The sequence below is a fragment of the Camelus dromedarius genome, chromosome 21, assembly GCF_036321535.1.
Source record: "Camelus dromedarius isolate mCamDro1 chromosome 21, mCamDro1.pat, whole genome shotgun sequence".
Classification (NCBI taxonomy): domain Eukaryota; kingdom Metazoa; phylum Chordata; class Mammalia; order Artiodactyla; family Camelidae; genus Camelus; species Camelus dromedarius.
In genome coordinates, this window is record NC_087456.1 from 29,370,311 (window position 1) to 29,394,781 (window position 24,471).

Genomic DNA, 24,471 nt, shown 5'->3' on the forward strand with positions numbered 1-24,471 from the left:
GTTATTATTAATGTAACACTGACTTTGTAGTCACAGTTGTTTTATCTAGCAATAACCCCTTAAAAAGTAAATAAATTCTTACTATTTTTTTCCCAAAGAAGCTGGAAACAGATTTTTTACTGATTAGAGAAAATATTGGACATGTGTCTTTGAGGCTGTTGGCAGCTGTCCCCTCATCTCCTGAAATGCAAAGAAGTAACTGTAAAAATCAGAAAAGTGCAGAGGAGAGAAATAACTAGAGGCAACATCAGATTTAAGTTGTCCCTAAAATCCACTTATGAAACCAAGTCTTTTCCATAGTTAGACTGGGTAACCCTTTTTAAATTAAGTCACTATCACCCATATTCATTACATAAATAATATTCCTCCAAAGCAATTCAAGTTATATACTGTCAGCCTCAATCAATAGTTATGACTGAAATGTCACTTACATATAGTATGCTAATTAATTAACCTCAATTCATGAGTTGCCCTTAAACTAAAACATCAGCTAATATTAAAACAATTCTAAAGCTATCTACTAATGAACCACATCATTGAGATTTATTTTGAAAATTGAGCTTAGCTATGTACATTTTTATGGAAATATTGATTTCATTTTTAATGAATAAATCTTTAATTTTAATATAATACACCTATACAAGAGCTGAGAAATGTTAGGGCATTATGAAGTGTTTCTAAGTTTTTGGTTTTTGTGAAAATGCATACAACATTCCAAGTGCTAGATTTAAAGCATTATTGAGGATATGGAAAGATAAGCAACAAATTGAGAAAAATACTGATTATAAACATTAAATTTACAAGGATTTATTTTCATTTGCAAAACATTTTTCACAAAGAACTCATATATAGTATTTACATTAATAAATTCCTCAAATCTGTAAGAAAAAGATATTTCAGGAGAAAAATATGCAAAAGTTTTAAATTGGACAGCAAAATAAGATGTACAGATGGATATATTGATCAACAAATTTTTGTAAACTGAAAACACTCATGACACTATCACTCAGATCAAAAAATATATATTAACAGCATTTTGGAAATCCCCTTCATGCGCCCTTGCAGTTACTACCACCTGATGGTAACCACCACAGTCTCTGTTGTCACCATGAAGGAGCTTATCCAGCTTACATAAATAGAATTGGACAGCATGCACTCTTCAGCCTCTCCTTTCTGGCATTTAAGCATCATGATTGTGAGATTCATTCATGTTGTTACTTATATCACTAGTGTGTGCTTTTTCTTTGCTGCATGGAATTCCATTATTTGACTGACTTCTAATGTATTCGTCCATTAATAGTTGCTGGCATTTGGGTTACTATCACATATGACTCATACGAGTAATAATGCTACGATCGCATATGACTCATATGAATAATAACGCTACGAACATGCTTGTGTATACTTATTTGCGCAGGGATGTGTGCATGCCTCTCAGGTGCACTCCAAGGAGGGAGACTGCTGAATCATAGCACATACAGCATGTATGAAAAGGTTTACTAGGTATTACCAAAAGTTTGTCTAATGTGGTTGTACCAGTTTAATACCTCACCAGACATGGGTGACTGTTCCACTTGTTCTGTCATTACCAAAATTTGTTTTTGCTCAGCTTTTTTCTTCCCATGTTCTGGTGGACGTGTACTATGATTTCATTACAGTTTCATTTTGCATTTCCCTGATTTGCAACTGATGAGGCTGAACACTTTTCCTGTGTTTATGGCCAGTAGGATGTCTTCTTTTGCTTAGTGGCTATTCACATCTTTTGCTCGTTTTTCCATCGAATTGTTTGTCTTTTTCTTATAAAGTTGAAGATACTTTTTATGTATATATGAATCCTTGTCAAATATATATTTCGCAAATATCTTCTCTCAATCTGTTGCTTGTCTTTCCATGCTCTTAATAGTCTTTTAAATCTAGTACCTGTAAATGTTGTATGCATTTAAAATTTATTAAGTATTTACATGAGCCATAACACTTAGAGAAAGATTTATTTATTTATTTAATATTTTATTTAAAAATTAAAATAATTATAGTACAAATAAAACACTCTGGAAATATTAAAAACATAAGATTTAAAATTTTACTAATCTACTAATTATTATGTTAAGAATTTCTTTCTTGTCCAATTTTATGATATTTATACCCTCTCAAGCAATATTTTCTTGATTAGCAAAAAGGTAGTTCTTATAGTCCTACACATTTCCTCCAGGGTGCTTTTTTTTGCTGAACACATTAAGAAGGATTACATGTGTTAAAAAGTCCATTTTTTATGATACACATGAGGAAAGAAAAGAGTCTCTTGGCAAAGGCACCGTATTACTGCGTAAGCATTCTAACCCTGGGAGAGCCATTAAGTTAAGTGTAGTATAAGTTAAACTTACTTTTGTTGCTATCTTTTTTCTAGTAAATACCACAGTATATATGGGAACATATATTTCAACCTTGAATTCAACTTTCTATATGGAAATCCTGAGCATTGTACTGATCTCCATATAATAAAGGTAATAAATCATATTTCTGAAGCATTCTTAAAGTCTTTACAGCATGTGGAGACTAGTCATAAGTTGCTGGTTTTGTCTTGTTATATTTAATTAATCCCCATGTATGACTGCTGGAGTTAACATCAGTTTACTCAATCTAATTAAACCTTCTACGTAACTGGAGATTTTTGATACCATTTCCAGTAGTCTCAGCGATGTTTTACCCAACAACAAAAAATAATAATCTATGACTTAAAATGAAAAACAAACAGAATTTTGTAATCAGAAAATTGAGAATACATTTTAATTTCATCACTTAAATTTTATATTATTTTGGAAAATACCACTTTACTTTTTATTTAATTTATTTAATATATATTTTGCACCATTTAATCATACATCAGTTAGCAGACTAACAGACTGAACTGGTTCTTATTTCAGTGTTCTAACTACAACTCTGAAAAAAATTTGGCAAGCTAAAAACGGTTTTATTAGACATTTATTTCACTGTTGATCAGATACATTTGACTCTTCCCTAAATAAAAGACATCTAACAACGATATCTTTACATCTAGAGTAAACTCAGGGTTAAAAACTTTATAGTATTGCTTCCAGAAGATTAAATTATTTGCAAAAAGTTGTTCTAAGGTGTTAATGAAAAACTGTGAATATATTAAAAAGTTCCTTGATTCTCACAGTTCTTTAGTATGACACATGTTATTTTTATGCTATTTTTACTGTTATTATGGTTAAACAAATAATAAACATACCCTTACACAATTAAATTATTAAAAGGTAATTATATTGTAAGACATATTTCATTTGTCTAATATAGTGATATTCTAATTGACAAAAATGACACATATCAATTAGGTTATGTGGTTAATCGTGTTGTTTAAGTCATCTATATCCTTACTGACTTTCTGTTCTATCAGTTTTGAGATAGCAGTGTTAAAGCATTGAATCTATAATTGTAGATTTATGTATTTCCTCTTACAGTTGTTTCAGTTTTTGCTGTAAGTATTTTGTAGTCTGTGGATAATTGTATACCAATTTAGGACAGCTATATCGTCTTGGAAAATATCTCTTTCTCATTATGAAATTAGTCATTTTATTTCTGTTGCTATTCCTTGTTCTGAAGTCTACCTTTTGTGAAGTTAATATAGCTATTCCTGCTTTATTTTGCTTTTTTTGCATAATAATTTTATTTTCATAATTTTATTTTTAACATATCTCTTTTTTTATATGTAAAGCAGATTTCTTGTAGGATGCACATAGTTAGGTCTTGTGTCTTTGTCCAGACTGATAGTCTCTGATTTTAATGGTGTGTTTAGATTGTTCACATTTACTGTAATTTTCTGTATGATTAGATTAAAATTTATTATCTTGGAAGCTGTTAACTATTTTATCTGGTCTGTTTTATTTTTCTGCCTTCTCTTGTGTTAATTATTTTTTAAGTGATTCAATTGTATTTCTTTTATTGACTTTATTTTTATAATTTTAATTTATTAGTGACTTCCTAGGGTTTTCAAGATTTATCTTTAATTAATCAGAGGCTCTTTGCATATGTTAGAGCATTAGACATTGTCCCACAGGTCACAGATGATCTGTTCTTTGTTTCAATATTTAAAAAAAAATCTTTTTATTTGTCATCGCAAGTTATTAATGCTGACCTATCTTAAAATTCACTTTTCTTTAGCTGTATCAAGTCTGCTGATGTGCTTGTAGAGGCAGTCTTCATTTGCATTACTGTATTTTTCATGTCTAGTATATTTAATTCTTACGTTTTTCATTGCTCCGCTGAAATTACTCATCTGATCTTAAATGTTGTCCACCTTTTCTGTCAGAGATTTTGAAATGTTAGTCAAGGAAATACCCTGTCAGATAGTTTCAATGTCTGTGTCATATCTCTGTTTTTTTCTTTTGGTCATTAATTTGCTAGAGGGTTTCTCTTAATGTTTGCTCCACTTTTAGCTTATTGTCTTCCATTAAGGCTGCCCCTCAGAGTGGTTCTCTCCATGATTTGCAGTTCTCCTATCAGTATTCCACTGTTACTTGCTACTTGGTGCTTGCTAATCTAGGAGAGATGGAGGGTGGTGTTCTTTGTTTTAGGCACCCTGTCCTTGGGTACTGTAAATATGGTCGTCTTGTTGCTCCTGTGTCTCTGCCAGCTTTTAGCTCTGGGTCCAGCATATCAGTGCATATTCCTGCCCCTTACCTAATGTTAGAAGTTTTCTGTTTGTTTTATAATTGCTTTCTGTTATAACCTTCCCTTAGCAGCAGTCAGTTTTTACAGGAGTCCAGGGGTCAGCAGGGTTTATACCTCTTTTCCCACAGATGGTAGATTTGTCCTGCGGATGAGATAAGCCAGGACTGACTCTTTTGCACTGTGCTCGTCCTCCAAACTGAAAAAACAAGGGACAGCTTCTCTGAAATCTCACCATTCCTTTATAAACACCCAGGTCAATAGATGGTGAAAAATTCTGCAAGAGTGTGTATGCTGCCTCTTTATCTGCAACTTGCAGGTGGAGCAGGAGCCCAGCCCACGTTCTCCCACCAGCCCACAATCAACATCCACCCATTAGTTAATTAGTATAGTTCAAGTTTATTTATTGGTGTTTGCCCATGCCTGCCTCCTGAGACATAAATCTTTCCTGTGATTTTAGGAAGTTTGTGAACTTGCAGTTTTCCCATTGTGTGTGTGTGTGTGTGTGTTTTAAGGATGTGGTAATACTCTTCCCAGTTCTCTACAATTCTAAGCAGAAGCCAGGAAAAATTGCTTTCATTTTTTTAAAGCTATTTTGCTGGAGAAAATTTTAGATTATCTGTATCATCACCCTCAAAACACAACACACACACACACATTTTACTGTTTTAATTCTGTAAAGATGTTGCTTCACTAACTTCTGAATTTCCTTCTTTCTGGAGAGAAGTCTACTGTAACTTGTCTTTGTTCCTCTGTATATATATGGCCCTCCTGCCCCCAAATGCTTTTATAATTTTGTGTTTATCATTAGTTCTAAATAATTTGATTATGATGTGTTTTTTGTAGTCTGGTAGATATTTGCTGTACTTGGGGTTTTCTTTTTAAGTTTGATGATATTCTTAAATCTATGAAGTTACACTTTTGGTCAAATTTAGAAAATATCTGGCAATCATTTGGTCAGATATTTTTCTCCCCCCACCGCCGTGTCTCCCCTCTTGGGAAACTAAATACACATGTATTCGGCCAGTGGATATTGTTCCACTGACACTGGTGTGCCACTGTTTTTGTTCACTCTTCTTTCTCTATTACTTTGAATAGTTTTTGTTAATCCATATTCAAGCTTACTGATTTTATTCTCTGAATTATCTAATCTAACCTTAATCTTATCCACTTAATTTCCATTTCAGACATTATAGTTTTCACCTCTAGAAATAGTGTCTTGAGGTCTTAATTGTATTTTCAGTGTCTCTACTTACTGTGTTTAATCTTCCTTCTATCTTCTTGAATATATAGAATACAAACTTAGAAACTATGTTTATGTCCCTGTCTACTGTTTCTATTATTTATTCAATTTTGGATCTGTTTCAATTGGTTGGCTCCTTCTTCACTGTTTCCCTGCTTCTTTCCACGTCTGGTAATCTTTTGGATGCCAGAGCTTGTTAAATTTACCTCGTTTAGTGCCTGTTATCTTTACAACCCTATAAATATTCTTAAGCTTTATCATGTTGCAGTTAAGCTAATCTGAAGTAGATTGATCCTTCAAGGCTTGCTTTAAGCTTTGTCTGTGGCACTGTAGCAGCCTTTAGTTTAGAGCCAGGCTGACCTGACTTCTGAGCCGATAACTTTATGATTGCTAGATGTCCAGTAAATCCTGAGCTTTTCTGCTCTGGCTCATGGGACCATGATCTGTTTCTTTCTCTGAGTGTACTCTTTGTGTGTGTTTCCTTCCCTAGCTTCAGATAATTTCCCCTCTTAACCTGCACTCGGCAGAAGAGATGAAGGGGATCTTCTGCAGACCTTCAGGGCAGAGCGCCCTCTCTTTCTCTGCACGTCTGTCCCCTCCTCAGTACCCGTGTATACACCAGCTTCCTTGGCCTCCTCAGATCCCCAGCTTCATCTTCTGAACTCGAGAAGAACACAGGCCTCCATCTAGGTTTCCCTCCCTTGTGTTGCAGCCTGGAAAGCCAAGTGAGTAACCTGTGGCAATTTTAGAGTTCATTTCATTTAGGCCTTTCATTGAGGGATTACTATGACGTGTTTCTTGATGCACAAAGCTGGAAGCTGTTCTTTCATATATTGCTTATAGCATTTTCAGTTGCTTCAAGTGGAACAGTTAATCCCCAGTCCCTGATATTTCACCTTAGCTTGCAGATGTCCCTGACTCATTCTTAAATCTTTTTTTTTCAAATTATGTGCTTACTCAGTGAGAACTGTGTTTTTTAGAAAAAAAGATATATTAATTATCATTATTTGACACTGTGCATACTGGAACCACACTGTGGGAAATTTTCTTGTGTAGAGTCTAGGTTTGTAACTTGCAGAAAATGTATAACGTTTAGGGAACAGCAGCACACTGATAAGCCATCAGGAGAGCATAAATTGCTAGACATTTTCTCTGCACAACACAGGAACACCAAGAGACTTAAGTCTGATACTCTGACCTTCAGTTATGTTTGGAGTCCTAAGGAAAAATGTGAAGACGCTACATCTGCTCCCTTACAGAAGGGCCAGTCTCCCTTCATTGTACACACCACCTCTGTTTACTAGTGTTGATTCATATGTGACTTAATTCAGACCCATTATAAAATTACAATAATGGTAAAATAAAATCTGAAATAAGAAAACAAATATTTTAAAATATTATTAAACACTATATTAGGCTATAAGGTTATTTTACTGCTTGGTGTAAGTTCACAGAAAGATACATAGAAATGCAAATGCCTATTGTATTTTATAATCCTCTAAGCAGGTATTTATGTATATCTGTAAGAGCCAATATGTTGATTAAAATAATTGCATAGAAATATTAATTGTGGTGACTTGTAGAATCAGTCAGTAATGATGTATTATTAACATTTATGTCGCTCGATGAAATAATGCTAAATTGTAAGACTTGAAATGAAATGAAACATATATAACTGCTACTTAATAGCTATGTTTCTGGTCCTTCTAATAGAATAATAAAAATAATTGGTGATTCTTCTTTCCCTATAGTCTGCATAATCATTTAAATACCGTTTGCCATGCTTTCCATTTTAAAGGGCTAAAAAATATTGTAGGATTTAATAGAAAACTAATGAACTCTAAAAATTAGTGTTAATTTTACTTGCAGTGTTTGCAGTTGGGTTTACAGGAATCCTTTATTAGCAGTTCTGAATCCCTATGACCAAGCGTATGGAATGGATGGTAAATTTCCTGAGTTAGATTTATAATCTAAACAGTGTGTTTGATTGTATCATCATATTATGACTACACAGAGGCCTCTTTCTCTAAAACCCAGAATGAAGTGATGTAGCAAACATGTTAAAGTAGGTAGCTCTTGCGCAGAGTCAGCTCTAAGCAAGACTGTACAGCACTCTAGGTTTTGTTTCAGCATATTCAGTCTTTGTTTTTATGACCTTCTCGCCTTCTGTGTTACACTCTCACTTTTTCTGCCTTAAGTTGTTTTTTTCCCTCCCATTTTCTGTCTATCAGAAATGGACATCGTCAACTCCCAGAAAAAAAAGTATTAGCCCTGCATATGTCTTTGGGCACAATAAATAAGAATAAATAAAAGAAAGAAAGACAGAGGTGAGGAAAGAAGCTAAGAAAAACATTTCCTTATTATAGGCGTTTCAATCTTCAAACCAACTGAAATGGCACTTTTATTAAAAGATCTTAAAATATCAAAAAATTAGTAAAGGAATTTGTGTTTGTGATATTATGTAAGGGCCAATCTAGTTGATTTAGCCAAGAATTGCTTTTCTTTTATCTTGTATTTTTTAAATAATTCAATAAATATTTTTGAGCATATGCCATTTTCACAAGCCAATAAAAGACAAAAAGTATGTAGAAACTGTATTTTTAGAAAGACTTTAATAATACATTTCAAAGTTTGACAGCTAATTTCATGATCTTGGGATAATAACTTCTTTTGGGCCTTATTCTCACTGACCTTACTAAATCAAATTACCAAAAAAAATTTGGTTTTGGTGTACTACTGCTAATGATGTTTAAAAGATTTATCTTAAAAATAAAAAAGTATGCAGCAGTAGTTTTTGGAACTGTTTCCTAGAGTGATAGAAATAAAAGCTAAAAATAAACAAATGGGACCTAATTAAAAATTTTAATTAAATTAAAACCTTTTGCATAGCAAAGAAAACCATAAATAAAACAGAAAAACAACTATGGAATAGGAGAAAATATTTGCAAATGATACAACTAACAAGAGATTAATCTCCAGAATAATCAAGCAGCTTATACAGCTCAGTATAAAAATAACAAACACTCTCCTTCAATATGATGTTGGCTGTTTTGGGGATCTTTTGGCTCTTCATATAAACATTAGAATCAGTTTGTTGATATCCAGAAAATAACTTACTACGATTTTAATGGGGATGTTGTTGAATCTATAGATTAAATTGGAAAGAACTGACATCTTGACAATTTTGACTCCTTCTACCGTGAATGTGGATTCTTTCCATTTATTTAATCCTTCTTTCATTTTAGTCACCAGTTTTGTAGTTTTCCTCATATAGATCTTGGACATACTTTATTAGAGTTGTACCAAAATTACCATTGTAGCATTTTTACCAGTGTATACCTCCAGCAGAATCTGCTCTGTGAAGGCAGATTTAGCCTGTGATTCTCTGGAGTTGCCTGTCTTTCTAGATTTCGGGGATGATTGCTTGCTGTGCAAGCTCAGTTCTGTGAAGGGTCCAACTAAGTAACTGATTTTCAGTTTCTTCATGTTTTTTCTTGTTATGAGGATGGGAGTGGCCACTTACCAGCTTTTAACTTACTGGAACTGAAACCAGAAGTCATTTCATCTTTTAATATTTGGCTGACATTAATGTGACAGATACTACAATGACTAATATAGTCACCAAAATCCTTCTTTAACTCTCTTATCATTTATAGAGAAAATATGTTAAATTTTCAATTGTAATTAAAAAATAAAAGCTCTTTTTCAGATAATAAGATTTTTAGCATCAAGAAGTAACCATGATGTGAATAATAATGCACTGCTTTTTTTCTCAAGCTAATGGTAAAGTAATTTGTAACAAGAGAAAGCAAAATTACATTATGGTTTCCTATATAATAGAAAATTCTACATAAGTTTTGAAAAGAAAGTATAAAATTATCAGAGAACATTCAGGTAATAATAATAATCAACTCAAAAGAAAAATTCTTTCACTCATCCTACATATGTATTGTAAGCAGTGATTCAGTTTCAGCATGCAAAATAAATCTGTTACGATAAATTATGTTGTAAATATTAATTTAATGCCTTCACATTTTTTTTAAGTTGGAAATGTTTTTGGGTCATAAAGTTATATATGATCATAAAAAGTGAAAGCCTGTTAAAAATAAACAGTAAAAACAATTTATGTCAAAATTAGTACTCCACAAAATTTTATATACCTTTTAAAGAGTATCACACATAACTTAATTTTTGAGACATATTAATTTAGATGATGTAAATTTTCAGTAGACAGTCACTAATATTCTGGGCAATAAACAGAAGAATGTTTTAATCTTTGTGCTATTCACCCAAACACTTTTTTTGTGTCAGTTGATATGATTGTATAATTTTTCTTTCTTAGGTGTTTAATATGGTAAATTACATGAATTAATTTGCTAACATTGAACCCATGTTGTATCCTTAAAATAAAGTCCATGATGTACAGTTCTTTTTTATACAGTTATATTCAGTTTATTGATATTATGTTGAAGATTTTGCAGATCATCATATCAGAGATATTAGTGTGTAATTTCCTTTTTTTCTTTCTTTTTCTGCTTTTATCTGGTTTTGGTATCAGAGTAATACAAGGCCTCAGAAAATGAATTGGGTGCTTTTATTCCTCTTCTGCTTCTAGAAGAGTTATGTAAAACTATGAGTAAATTTTCTTGAGTATTTATTAGAATTCTCAAGTAAAGTCACCTGTGTCTGTGTCTGGGGATATCTTTTTTGTGGGGGAGTTTCTTAACTTGAAATTCAAATTTTAGTGGCTAAAGAACTATTAATGTCTATTTATATATGTATGATTTATAAAAGTATTGAGAAGAAAGGTAGTATAATTTTATGTACCCATATTTTGACTCTTTCCACTGTTTGTTCATCCTTCCTACTTCCCCCAAATTATTACTTTTATCATACTGTTTCTGTGTGAAGACCTTCCTTTAGCCTATCTTTAGTGGTAGGTCAACTAGTAATACATTTTTTTCCAGTTTTCTTTTGCCCGAGAATGTCTTTACTTCTTCTTAATTTCTGGAAGGTAATTTCACTGGCTGTTGATTTCATAGCTAGTATTTCTTTTCTTTCAGAACTTGAAAATCATGCCAGTTGTTTTCCGGTTTTCATGATTTCAGATGAGGTATCACCTGCTATTCAAATATGTTTCTCTATAAATAATGCTTTGTTTCTGCCTAGTTACTTTTAAAAATTTGTACTGCTTCTTTAATTTCATTAATTTTGCAGTTATACTGTGTCTTAGTGTGGATATCTTTAGGTTTATCCTTTTTTTATATAATTTAATCAGCACTTGAATCTGTAGGTTTGTGTCTTTTGCCAAGTTGAGGAGGTTTTCATCTGTTATTTCTCTACATTCTCTTTTAGCTCCTCTCTATTCTTTTCTTCTGGAATTCAGAGGACATAAATTTTGGAACTTTTGTTTTTGTCCACTGGTCCTTGAGGCTTCTCCTATATTGTCAGTCTGTCTTCTCTCTATTGTTCATATTGGATAAATTCTGTTGATCCATCCTCAGCTTAATCTATTGTGTCATCATCCTAGGAAATGCTTACCTAACCTATTCTGAAGTCCCTTCCTACAGCACTCTCAGGCACATATCATTATATATTTAGGTTGATAATCAAAAATCATCTTATGTGTGCCTGTATTTCATTCTTTTTTCCTAATAGCATTCAAATGTCATGAGGATACAGAATTTGTCTTCTTTACCTATGTATCTGTACCATCTTGAATAGTGCCCTACATAAACACTTAAGTATTTTTTAAGTGAACAAATGAATGGATAAACAGTTACAGTTTTTAAATACTTTTTTCATAGTGGCAAATTGGTTCCTCTAAGCTTTTGTCACAGCCTCTGACAGAAAATAAGAATATAACATACAGTGAATGAAGATCTCCTAGTACTACTTATGTAATATCGGAAAATTTGGTGAGTATTTCACATTTTTTCAGGGCATCTTTTTTAGGCACATGTACACAAGTTTGGGATCTATATCAAAATGTCTAGCTAACAACTTTTGCAAATTTTGTTATAGTGAGTGGCTTATGAAATAATCATTCACGTACTTCACCCACCTAATGACAATGACTTAACAATAAGAAGCTTGTTTTTCTATCTTGAAAATGTCTGCATGGGCAAACCAAGCTCGCTCTGGCAGCTGTCCCTCCTCAGGGAACTGGGTTTCTTCTGCTTTTTCTCTGCTGGTCTTAGCGTTTGCTTCATGTTTTGCTTCAGGATGGCTACTTTAACTTCTACCAATACTCTCCTTATTTTATACTTTATTACGTTGTCATAACACAGCCATTTCAAAATTGAAAGTGTTATTTGAATCTAGGAACTTACCTCTAAAGACAGATGAGAAAATAAAACTCAGAGAGCTTAATGGACTGTGTCTATGCCATATGAATACAGCATACTTAGATGCTCAAGGTGTTTTAAACTCTAATATTTATTCATTGTATATGATATTATAATACTTCAATAGCTTTGCCTTTAAAAAATATTAGGACCAGAGAGTCATTGTGAAATATCGAAATTTGCATTCAGGGAAAAATTAGCCCATTAGGCATTCATGAATTTTTTCCCCCAGAATACTGAGTAAAAGATCTGAAAGATAATGAATCTTTTCCTAACTTGACATGAGAAGGATTATCATTCACAGACTATCTTATATTCACACAATAAATACTTTACGTATTAAAAGCCTGACTGACCTTTAAACTCTTGGATACCTTAACTGGTAGAAAAACTGATTGTAAAATTTAACACAGCATGTTATGATGAATTAATGAGGGCAGACATTTATAAATTATATCTTAATGTCCTAAATAATGTTAACTTAAAGTTTTGAATTTTACAGTGCACTTTTACGTATATCATCTGTAAAGTTCATTTGCAGTTAGTAAAAATACAGTGACTTAAATAGGGCAAGCAGTTTTGTTATCCTCCTCCAACAGATAAGTTCTTCGAGTTGTCATTTAAACCCATATTTCCTTATTAGAAATGCTGGTTTCTTTTCTGTCGGTTGCCTATGTCAAGGAATATTGAAGTGGTTTGAAAAAGGAGATCAAGCAAGATTATCTGTAGGGAGGAAAACAGGAGTCTAATAATAAGCAAAATTAAGACATGAAGATAGAGAAATGGTCACTTTGTCAACAGAGCAGAGCTTCAATCATTAGACCAATTTTGGTGCAATATTAAATTTTCCAGATGTAAAATTCCTTAGACTCTATGTCAGTTATATACTCCAAGGCAGAAAAGAGGCTATGAATCAAAAAAAACATGTGTTAGAACCTTAGGATCAAAAGGAAAAAATGTAAAAAATGTAATTGTAAATGTGAACTTTGACTATTGGCAACATTTATTTGCACAAAGGAAATACCAGCCCTTAGGCTTATGGCCTAATGATGCATCCTTGTGTCTGACCATTTCCAAGTACAGAGGCTTGGCAGCACAAGTCTATGAGACAGGAAGACAGTGAAGTCAAACACTGGCATGGCAGTGATTCCTCACTAGGCTGCTGAGAGAACAGACTAAAGCCAGAAATGCAAAATCTCTTCTCTAACTGCAGCTTCCATTATGTTCACATATTAACTTATTTTTTCGGTCTGCTTATAAGTAACCAGTTCTCATCTCTGCACCTCTTCCCCCTACTTTGCTTGTCAGAGGACAGAGGCTGGGAACATACCTATGTACGTTTATATGTTTTATGTGTATAGATACAGATATCTGCGTGCATATGTAACTCACAAGTACAAATATAAACATAAGCATATCCGTATACCCAATGTCAATCGAATACCACATTGTTCACTGTAGTAAGTTTATCAGCGCACATTTGTAATTTTACTCCTTAATTATGAGAAATCTGGCTTCTACCATCACAACATATTTATTTATTTTATCATTAACTATTTCATTCTGAGCATTTTATGTATTTGGTTATATTATGAATAGTACCAATTTTTTAAAATTTCTACTTGTTCATGCTAGAATGCAGAAACATGATAGACACCGTATGTTGACTCTCTACTACCCTCAGTACGGGTGTGTATATTTTCAAGTTAACTTTATTTTTTAGAGCTGTTTTAGGCTTATAGCAAAATTGAGCAGAAAATACAGTGTTCCTGTATAAACCCTGTCACCACAGGGTCCCTCGTATCAACATCCCACACCTGAATGGTGATGTACATTCTATGTGTTTGAACAAATTAATCATGGCATCTGTCCACCATTTTAGTACCAGACAGAAGAGAGACCTGCTTTACAAATCTGTGCTCTGCCTACCCATCCTTCCTTCCACCACAACCTCAGACAATGATCTCTTTTTTTAATTGAAGTGTAGTCAGTTTACAGTGTTATGTCAATTTCTGGTACAGCATAATGTTTCAGTAATACATATACATACATATATTCTTTATCATATTCTTTTTCATTATAGTTTACTATAAGATATTGAATATAGTTCCCTGTACTATACAGTATAAATTTGTTAATCTATTTTATATATAGTAGTTAGTATCTCAAACTTCAAACTCCCAATTTATCCCTTCCTAAAATTTGTTATCTATAAATTTGTTATCTAAGTCTGTGAGTCTGTTTCTGCTCTGTAAATACATTCTTTTGTGTCTTTTTTCAGATTCCACATATAAGTGATATCATATGGTATTTTTCTTTCTCGTTCTGACTTACTTCATTTAGAACGATAATCTCCAGGTCCATCCATCTTGCTGCAAATGGCATTATCTTATTCTTTTTTATGGCTTTGTAATATAGCATTGTTTATACAGACCACTACTTTTTATCCATTCATTTGTCAGTGGACATTTAGGTTGTTTCCAAGTCTTTGCGACAGTGAATAGTGCTGCTGTCAATATTGGGATCAATTATCTTTTTGAATTAGAGTTTTTGTCTTTTCCAGATATATGCCCGGGAGTGGGATTGCTGGAACATGTGGTAACTTAATTTTCGATTTTTTAAGAAACCTCCATACTGACTCCATAGTAGCTACACCAATTTACAGCAGTGCAGGAGGGTTCCTTTTTTCCACACCCTCTCCAGAATTTATTACTTGTAGACTTTTTAATGATGGCCGTTCTGACAGGTGTGAGATTCATTGTAGTTTTGATGTGTATTTCCCTGATAATTAGCAATATTGAGTGTTTTTTCATGTGCCTTTAGGCCATTTGTGTATCTTCATTTTAAAAGATAAATAAACAATCTGTAGTTATTAAAAAGGTCTTTTGCCACAGGCGCAAATTTTTAAAAATGGAATAGAATGAAAAATTCTCCAAGCTGACCCAAATGATTAGAGGAGTTACAATAGCACAAATGTATTAACGCAAACCAGTTGTAAATGTTAGTATTTATTATGGTATCAGGACAACAGGATAGATATTAAGAAAACAACATTTATTTGGATCCACATCTCTTACCATAATCAAGAGAAGTTCCAGTTGATCAAAATTAAAATAAAACAATAATAAATCATAAAAATGTTAGAATATACGAATGAGGTTTTCTGTTGTTAATTTGGATTAGGGAAGACACTCCTATCACTCAGAATCCAGGGGCCATGAAGGAAAAAAAGGAGCAGCAGAGAAAACCGGCACATCCAGCACTTTTGCACACGGGTGCCGGAGAGAGGAAGAAAAAGAGTACAACTCAAAAGATAAAATGATAAATGGAAAAGTGGGCAAAAAGGAAAAAAAAGCTTGCAATTCATGCTTCAGGAAACAGCCTTGAATCTTTAATATATAAAGTTTCTGAAAGTCAATAAAGAAAAAAAAATAACCAAACAAAATAGTCAATTGGTATGAACATACAGTTGACAGAAAAGTAAGTATAAAGACTACTCAAATATATGAAAAGATGCTCAATTTTATATATATAAAAAAAATCCAAGTGAGATTTCACTAAGAGCTCCAATTCTAAATTGTGTCTGTAGTGGAGTAGCTTGGATTAGACTAACTTTCCGACAGAGAAAAATCTTCAAAGTCTGGAGTTAGTATAGACACATAAACAAACAAAGCTGGCTACTTGAAGGTGAGGAAAAGCAACCGGGGCACTGAAGACTGGAAGGGGCCAGATCCTGGGAAGAGGAGGGCCTGGGAAGAGGCGCCAGCCCATCCCAGCTGGACTCTCATCTCTGTAGCATTTGTAAATTGGCAGCTCTGGGTTGCTAGAGGAAAGCAGCAACCTAGAGTTCCCTGCAATCTCATAAATCTGAATTGACAGAAATTGGATTTTTTTCTTACTTATTTTTAACTAGATCTTGGAAAAATCCTATACTTCTATTAAATAGGCACTCTCAATAAACCATACAACATCTGCTTCTAAAACTAGTTGGGCTTTTCTGCTTGATACAGGAATGAGATGGCTTTGCTGGGACAAGAGCTCATTCATGGAGCATGCCTGTAATAATTAGCCTTCCTGCTTGGGTTTCTGAACGCCCAGATTGTCATAGAGAAGGCTCTGGAGCGCCAAATACAGAAACCATGAGCAATACTGTTGAAAATAACCTGTGCTTACAAGAGCGTCTCTTCCAGAAACAGAACATTTAATAGCGTAGCTGATTTTATACATTCTGTGCTTGTCTCAGGAATTCTAGGTACCTCCAGTAATAAGGAGCTAACAGTTGTCCACACCACCCACTCTTCATGCCTGCACTGCTGAAGTCTTAACAAGGCATACACCTCAGGCCAGATGTGGGCTAGTACGCTTAGTGAAGTTAGAGAAAGACAAATGCTGTATGGCATCACTTATATGAGGATTCTAAAAAATAAACAAGTGTATATAACAAAACAGAAACAGACTCACAGATATAGAAAACAAACTAGTGAGGGAGAGGCAAGATAGGGGTATGGGATTAAAAAGTACAAACTACTATGTACAAAATAAATAAGATACAAGGATGCGTTATGCACTTGGAATACAGCCAGTATTTTATAATAACTTTAAATGGAGTGTAATCTATAAAAATATTGACTCACTATGTTGTATACCTGAAACTAATACAATACTGTAAATCAACCACATTTTTTTAAAAAAAAAAAGAGTTTTCATGAAATAGAGATCAGAAGGGTCTCCTTCATTCTGGAAAACCAAAACTTTGGATTATATAATACTTTCCCTTTCAGCTAGTTATTCTTAAACTAGTCTTGGTAATTGCTGTGAATAAGATGAGATAAATATTGAGCTGGCTTAAACACCAAGAATGATAGTCCTACTAGTTTAAATGCCAAGAATGATGTTACAGTCTTGAAGTTTCCTAGCCTAACCTGTGACCTAACTAATTTGGCCTGCTTGAGAGTTAAACTTTGAATTCTATATTATAATCTGAATAAACTGAAAGCGTTTCCTCTTATTTAACATCTCGAAAACGTATCTGAGTACCTGGGTTAATTTCTGGCTTTCACCCTCTGATATGGATGTTAACAAGAGATTATCAGCAAGCTGGAGGACTTCTACACCTCACAGTCTTTGCTGCTATCTGCTTGCTGGAATGCAGTTCTGTAAGGACTTACCTCTTTGAGCTGAAATGATAATGCATGCACTGGTGACATCAGGAGTACAAAGAACTGTGCCCAAGGCCCCACTAGTCTTGCATTGTCTAAGTGTGAAATAATGACTGTTTTCATGAACAGCCATTTGTCCTATAAACTTTGGAATAATGGGATATTAAGTCATGTATGGCAGCCCTAATATGACTTAAACCTCTGTTGTAAAAAATAAAGGATTAATTTATGTGCGGTGCATGTACATTGGCATATGAGTGTGTGTGTCTTTATGTGTGCGTGCTGAAAAGTGAAAGGACAAGGGATGGAATGGATATAGCAACTAAATGGGTCACAATCAGGTAACCTTGAAAAATACACGCCTTCCTCAATCAAATATCCAGGCAGAAAAGCTCACTCAGCTTCCTTTTCTTCTCTGTAATATTATAAACTGTGTAGTCATTTACAGCTGGGTGAATTTCAACTCCGAGTTTATAATGTACGGGTGAACCTATGTGTGTATGTGAGAGCCTGTGTGAGTGTGTGTATGTGCGTGTATTTAGTCCCCATATGTGTTCATACTGTAGAATATATGACAGCAAATGTAGGGAATGTTCAGTAGAGTTTAACCTGGCAATTTTCAGTACTTAGATTATTGGGGAGGTAAAAACTGTGTCATTATTTCAATGCCCTGTTCTTCTGCGACTCACTTAACTTTCAGGTCTAACTTTATTGAGATCCAGCTTGTAATTTCTATGATCCCAGCATACATTAATATTCTCCTTCTGTTTTCCTAGCAGCAAATTGATTTGCATTCAATGAAGTTCACATAGAAAAATGGCATAATTTTATATTCTTAACGCTAAAGGGTTACAAAAACTGAATAGTGCATTTTTGCCTCATCATAGCATGGTATTAGAGGATTATTGCCATAAAGACTGCATGGCAGAGAGGACATTGCTCCTTTTCCTTTCCTTGTCTATATGAAAGACTAAAAACCATGTACATATTGCTAAGGAATGAAGTAAGTATACAAATAAGCTCTCAAAACAACAACTCCATGTTTATTAGGATTATGTGATTTCTGCATTTTATGTTGTCAGAGGTATTTATTCATGAAAAAATGACACTCAGCATTCAAGGGATATTTTAATGAAGAAGAGCGTCATGAGGCTGGAATAACATTTGATTTCCGTTGGTGGGTCTCATTCTTAACCGTGCTTTATGAAATGGGCAATGGTTGAAGGATTTCTTGATAACATCACAGGAACGCATTCTCACAGCAGTGCTTTCACCAGTCTGCAGAGCCTTACCGTGGTGTTCTGGTTACATTCTAATTTGGATAATTAAATTCTTCCTGCGTATCTGCTTTCTTACAGTTTTCAGCCCTTTTTTGCAGTCTTCTGTTATTTCCTGTTTTGAATGGATGACTGCTGTGCCCCGTGGAACCGAGGCTGAATAATGCACAGGAAATTATTCACCCTGCTTCTGCTACAGTTGTGGTAGCATAACAGTTTCTAGTTCCATTTTTCATTTTGTTGAAATATTTCTGAAATGAAATCACTTTTTCTTGTTTTTGGTCTGCTAAGAAAGATGAATTCCATGAAAATCTGTACCCATTCAGTTTCTATTAAAATATGTACTTAACTAACTGAAAGTTAAAGGATAGATTTTCTTCTAAAAATATGTACATAGAATATATAGTACACCTTTAAAGATTTTAAGAAAAATTGAAATTAATTAAAACAAATCTTGACTCATTAACCTCAAATAGCAGCCTGTTTTTCATAATTGAAATGCCCACGATTAATCTGCCCAGGGCAAAACTATACTTATATGTACTTAGTGAATAATGTATGCTGTGGGTTTGAATGCAAACTCAGAAAGGTCATATAGTTCATCTGTGGGGAAAATGCCCATGTTTGTCCCAGATGCATTTTAGTGGTTCTGGTGTCAGCTCATTTTCTTCAGATTATTCTGAAGAGAAAGCAATATTTCATTCACATTCTCAGCAATGCACCCCTGCACCCCTACCCAACCCTGGCCCCAGAATCTCTAATTCCTGTTCTCCGTAGGTCTAAAGTAACACGGGGAGCAAGGTGATAGAGTGCAATAATACAAGCTCTGCTTTTTCTTTTCACACAGGTAAACCATAGTTTATATCCTGTTCTAAAAGGAAAAGTATATTACTTTTAGTTTATTACTCGATATCAACCATATAAATAAATGTGATGTTTCAGTGGCTTTAGAGGAAAGATAACATTATCAAAGAAAAATATGAACGTCAGCAATGGTTAATATTTCACCATAAAAAACACAGACTATGGTGTTAAAAATGAGGATGTTGAAGTAATATTAATATATATATTTTTTAAAAACTACAGGTATACAATTGATGTAGATTTAAACTTATTTTCTAACCAGTTTTTCTTCAGTGAATTGATGTGTGTACATACACATATTATATTAAAGCAATAATACTAAGTATTATTCTTAGTATTACAGTAAATATTTAAAATACATTTATCAGGATATGGATGCTTAGGAGAGCATTTGAAAAAAAACATTCTCATAATTCATCTCATAATAATCAATTCAAGTTTGAAGTAGAAATTGTAGTTTTTCATGTCTTGAAATTTGAAGATGTTATACAAATATAATTTTCTTCCAAACGAAGATATATCTGTATTATATCCTAGAGAGAAATTTGTGTGCACATATGTGTGTGTGACCTCTGGGAAACCTTAAGCCTCTCCTGTCTTACTTAGAGGAAAACACGGTGTTAGTGGAGGAGAAAATGTGTCATTGAGAGAGTGGTGTCATCGTATTAATAAAAGAAAAAAAATAAAGCAGTAACTGAATGACATTGTACAATTTTCCTTGCTTCTTTTTTTCTCTCTTATATGTTTAATGGAATAAGCTGAGTCTGTAGGCATCACCCACTAGGGTGGCGTCTCTGCCCTAGAAAAACCAAGTTAAGGCCAGAATACTACCCAAAGGGGAAGATGTATTGCAGAATTTGCTTACACATGTCTGAAAGCTTCTAAGAATCTCGTCAAGATTCCAGCCAACTCTGCACAACTGGCAACAATAAAATAGTATTCTGTTTCTTAAATACATGGAATGTATGTCTTTGTGTGTTTGTTTGTTTGTTTTCAGGGTTTGAGAAGAGTTGGTGTTAATTCTTCTTTAATGTTTGGTAAAATTCAGTGAAGCCATCTGGTCCCGGGCTTCTCTTTGCTGGGATATTTTTGGTTACTGATTCAGTTCCTTACTAGCTATTTGTCTATTCAGATTTTCTGTTTCTTCCTGATTCGGTTTTGGTAAATTTGTGTTTCTAAGAATTTTACCATTTCTTTTAGTATCCAGTTTATTGGCATATGGTTGTTCATAGTACTCTCTTATCCTTTGAATTTCTCTGGTATGCATTGTAATGTCTCCTTTTTCATGTATAATTTTATTTGAGTTCTTTTACTTTTCTCCTTCATTAGTCTTAAGTTTGTCAATTTTGTTCATCTTTTCAATGAAACAACTCTTAGTTTTGTTAATATCTTCAATTGTTTTTCTGTTCTCTATTTCATTTTGCTCTCCTTTCTTTTGCTAACTTTGGGCCCAGTTTGTTCTTCTTTTTTTGGTTTCCTAAGGTGTAGAGTTAGAGTTATTTATTTGGAATTTTTCTTGTTCCTTAATCTAGGCGTTCATTGCTATGAATGATCATCTTAGAACTGCTTTTGCTGCATCCCACAAATTCTGATATGTTGTATTTTTATTTTCAGTTATCTCAAGAAACATTTTTGTATTAAAGTATAGTTGATTTACAGTGTTAATTTCTAGTGTACAGCATAGTGATTCAGTTATATATATATATATATGTATATGTATATTCCTTTTCATATTCTTCAAAAACATTTTTATTTCCCATTTAATTTCTGCTTTAATTCCTTGGGTCTTTGGCAATTGTTGTTTAATTTCCATGTGTTCATGAATTTTGCAGTTTCTCTCTTGTTATATATTTCTAGTTTCATGCCTTTGTGGTCAGAGAAGATACTTGATATTATTTCAGTCTTCTTGAGTTTGCTAGGAGTTGTTTTGTGGCCTAACATATGGTCTATTACATAAAATTTTCCATGTGCATTTGAGAAAGATGTATATTCTGCTGTTGTTGGATAGAATCCTCTGTATGTATCTGTTTGGTCCATTTGGTTTAGCATTGTTCAGATGCACTCTTTTCCTATTGATTCTTTGAATAGTTACTAGTTGTTCTTTTTGTGAAGGGGAGCAAATCAGGTATGACCTATGTTGTCATTTTGGTGATGACACTCCCTGCTTATGTTTTTCCGAGGTGTTTTCTGCAGGGGTTCTATCCTACAATCATATATAATAACTGTACAACAGTTATTTAATTTATGCCCTTCAATTTATATTTCTCTCATTTTTTATCGAAGTTTTAGATTTTATCAAATTTTACACTCATAAATAATAATGTAATACAATATTATTATTTATAATATGTCCCATATTTCTATCGTTTACACATACACATGTCTATAATAGATTACATATTGTTATATTTTGTACAGCAATACAGTCATGTTATTATTTATGATGAAGACACTAAATAGTGAGGTGGGTAAAGCATGGTTGGAACTGAAATATTTTGTAGATAATCATGAAGTCCTAGACGAGTTTAGCTAATATTCTAGGTAATTAAGGATCACTATGACATCTTCAGAAAGGAAATATGTTGATGAGAAAGCAATTTAATATTTTTGTGTGATAGGCTGGTGGTATAAAATAACAGATAGGAAGTTATTGCTGTAGTTAAGCTGGGAATTGTTGATGAATAAGGAACAAGAAGGAAATTAAAGTGTTAGCTGCAAAGAAGAAAACAAAAAGCATGTTCTCTACCCTAGTAGCTTTGATGTGAAAAGTGGCAATATCTTGACTATTCCTTGTATTTATGATCATATTCCTGTCACTTTTAAATGATCATTTTATCTTTTCAAATAATAGTCAACATAATGTGAAACATATGAGCAAAAATCATGTAAGCTTTTGAAATATGGTTTTTAAAATATCTTGCTTTTTAACAAATATACCATAATTACTATGGTAGTGAATTATATTCCAATATTAGTGTCTAAATGTGTGTGTATGTATGTAAAATATTTCATAATTAAGTACAAAAATCTATCCATGTAAGGAAAATTAAAATTGCTCTGATAACCAACAGGCTTTTAGAAATTCACCCTCCTAAATATTATAATTGTTGTGTTTTCCTTTTATTGAAATTCAGTTTCCAACAATAGTTCACATTGCCCATATGCACTCAGAAGACATTTTAATTCTGATTCAAACCACCTTTCACATTTGCTTTCTGTCAGAAAAATACATGCCCTGTCATCATAAATTCTCCCTGGCAAACCTTTTTCTGCACTGCACTCATCCTATTCAGAGCCATGCTACCCATCACTTGACAGGATGCAAAATGTAATGGTCATAAAAGTAAAGTCTGCTAACTTTCACTCCTGACAATTTGTCAAAAGGCACATTAAAAAATAATTGGAGAGAAACTGCACAGATTTTTTAAATGTATTGAGTCATTTTTCTTCAATGCTTGACTGGTCAGCTTGCAAGATACCATTCTCTCCATTATTAACAAGCCAAGACTACTGCTTTAACAAAAGAAATGGCACTATATTGCACTCATCTTGCTCTTGGGGTTTGTTGCCATAGACCTCTGATTTATCTGGAAAGTCAACAAGTAAAACAGTCTTTTATTACATGACTAGTTTATGTTTCCAATTTGCCTTCTATTAAAATTGTCTTTTTTTTTTGCCCCAAGCCTATAAGGTATATCATAAATACCACATGAAGTAGAAATAGTAAACCCTTCTCTATTATTTTATTAACAGTTTAATGTCTTAATAAAATTTTAGAGAATTCAACTGTCATATATGTTCTATTCTTAGTCTATGGTACACAAACTATTTCAACTATAGTAGATTTCGGTGACTCATTGTTACATGGTCATAAGTTTCTCATGAGAGCCTGAACAAAATACAAGAAGTGGCCTACATTGATGAACTCCATTAAGTTAATTTAATCTCTTTGATATTTCAAAAGGGAAAAAACCTCTACTTTAGGAAATGTAAGATATAGGAATAAGAGATAAAGAACAAAAAGAACAGGACATTTCAATTTGAGTTAACGTGCTGGCTAAAAAAAGTGAAATCTGAATCATATGCACGCTCTCTCTCTCTTTTTTTAAAAATATAGAGTAGAAATAATTTCCATATTATAATGACTAAATTGTATCTACATAAAATATGGATAGCTAATAATCAAGATTTTTAATAATCAGCAGGGTTACTGATACTTCACAGGATTTCTGAAGCTGTGGAATAATACTGTTCATTGAATTGCAGCAGCCATTACCACAAAGTCATGCTCATTCTAGCCAAACTTATCATGCCATATTTGCTTCTTTTTAATAAGAAATAGAATTCATTTCTAATATTTGGAGCGGCTAGCTGGTCAAGAATTTGCTTCTAGAAATGTTTACTGTATTTCTAAATGAAATCAGTGGAAATATTTTTAGGGAAAGTTCATGAATTTTCACAGATAATTTTGAGATGAAATACTTTTGAGCTAAAAAATAACTCTAGTGAATGTATCATTGATGAATATGTACTATTTCCTGTAAACTATTAATATTCATGATAAAAACGATATAATGTTCTTTTTGCCTTTTGTTTCATGAATCCTCCTATTCAAATTCACTAACTAAATCAAATCTACACACTTTAAAAATGCTTTTTGGTGGGTCCAGTCTGTTTTTAAAAGACTTTTTCAAGAACAGCATATTCTCAATTGAGATGATAATTATGGATTAAAGTCCTGTATTAAGAGAGTATTGGGCATTTATGAAAAAGATTCCATTTTCTCTTCCATTATCGAATTAATTTAAAAGTTGATTTATAAAACAACAAGGAAAACAAAATCAAACCTCCCAGAATCAGGCATCTATTGGAAAGACTTTTCCAGAAAATCACTC

At 33.1% G+C, this 24,471-nt stretch overlaps 1 long non-coding RNA gene across 1 annotated transcript in view; it reads left to right on the forward strand.

Annotated features, from left to right (window-relative positions):
* The first annotated feature begins 6,608 nt into the window (after nucleotides 1–6,608).
* LOC135318758 (uncharacterized) overlaps nucleotides 6,609–24,471 on the forward strand; it is a 65,398-nt gene continuing 47,535 nt past the window's right edge. Inside the window, exon 1 of the long non-coding RNA XR_010377079.1 lies at nucleotides 6,609–6,654. This is a non-coding gene — a long non-coding RNA (uncharacterized LOC135318758). The remainder of the gene's footprint in view (nucleotides 6,655–24,471) is intronic.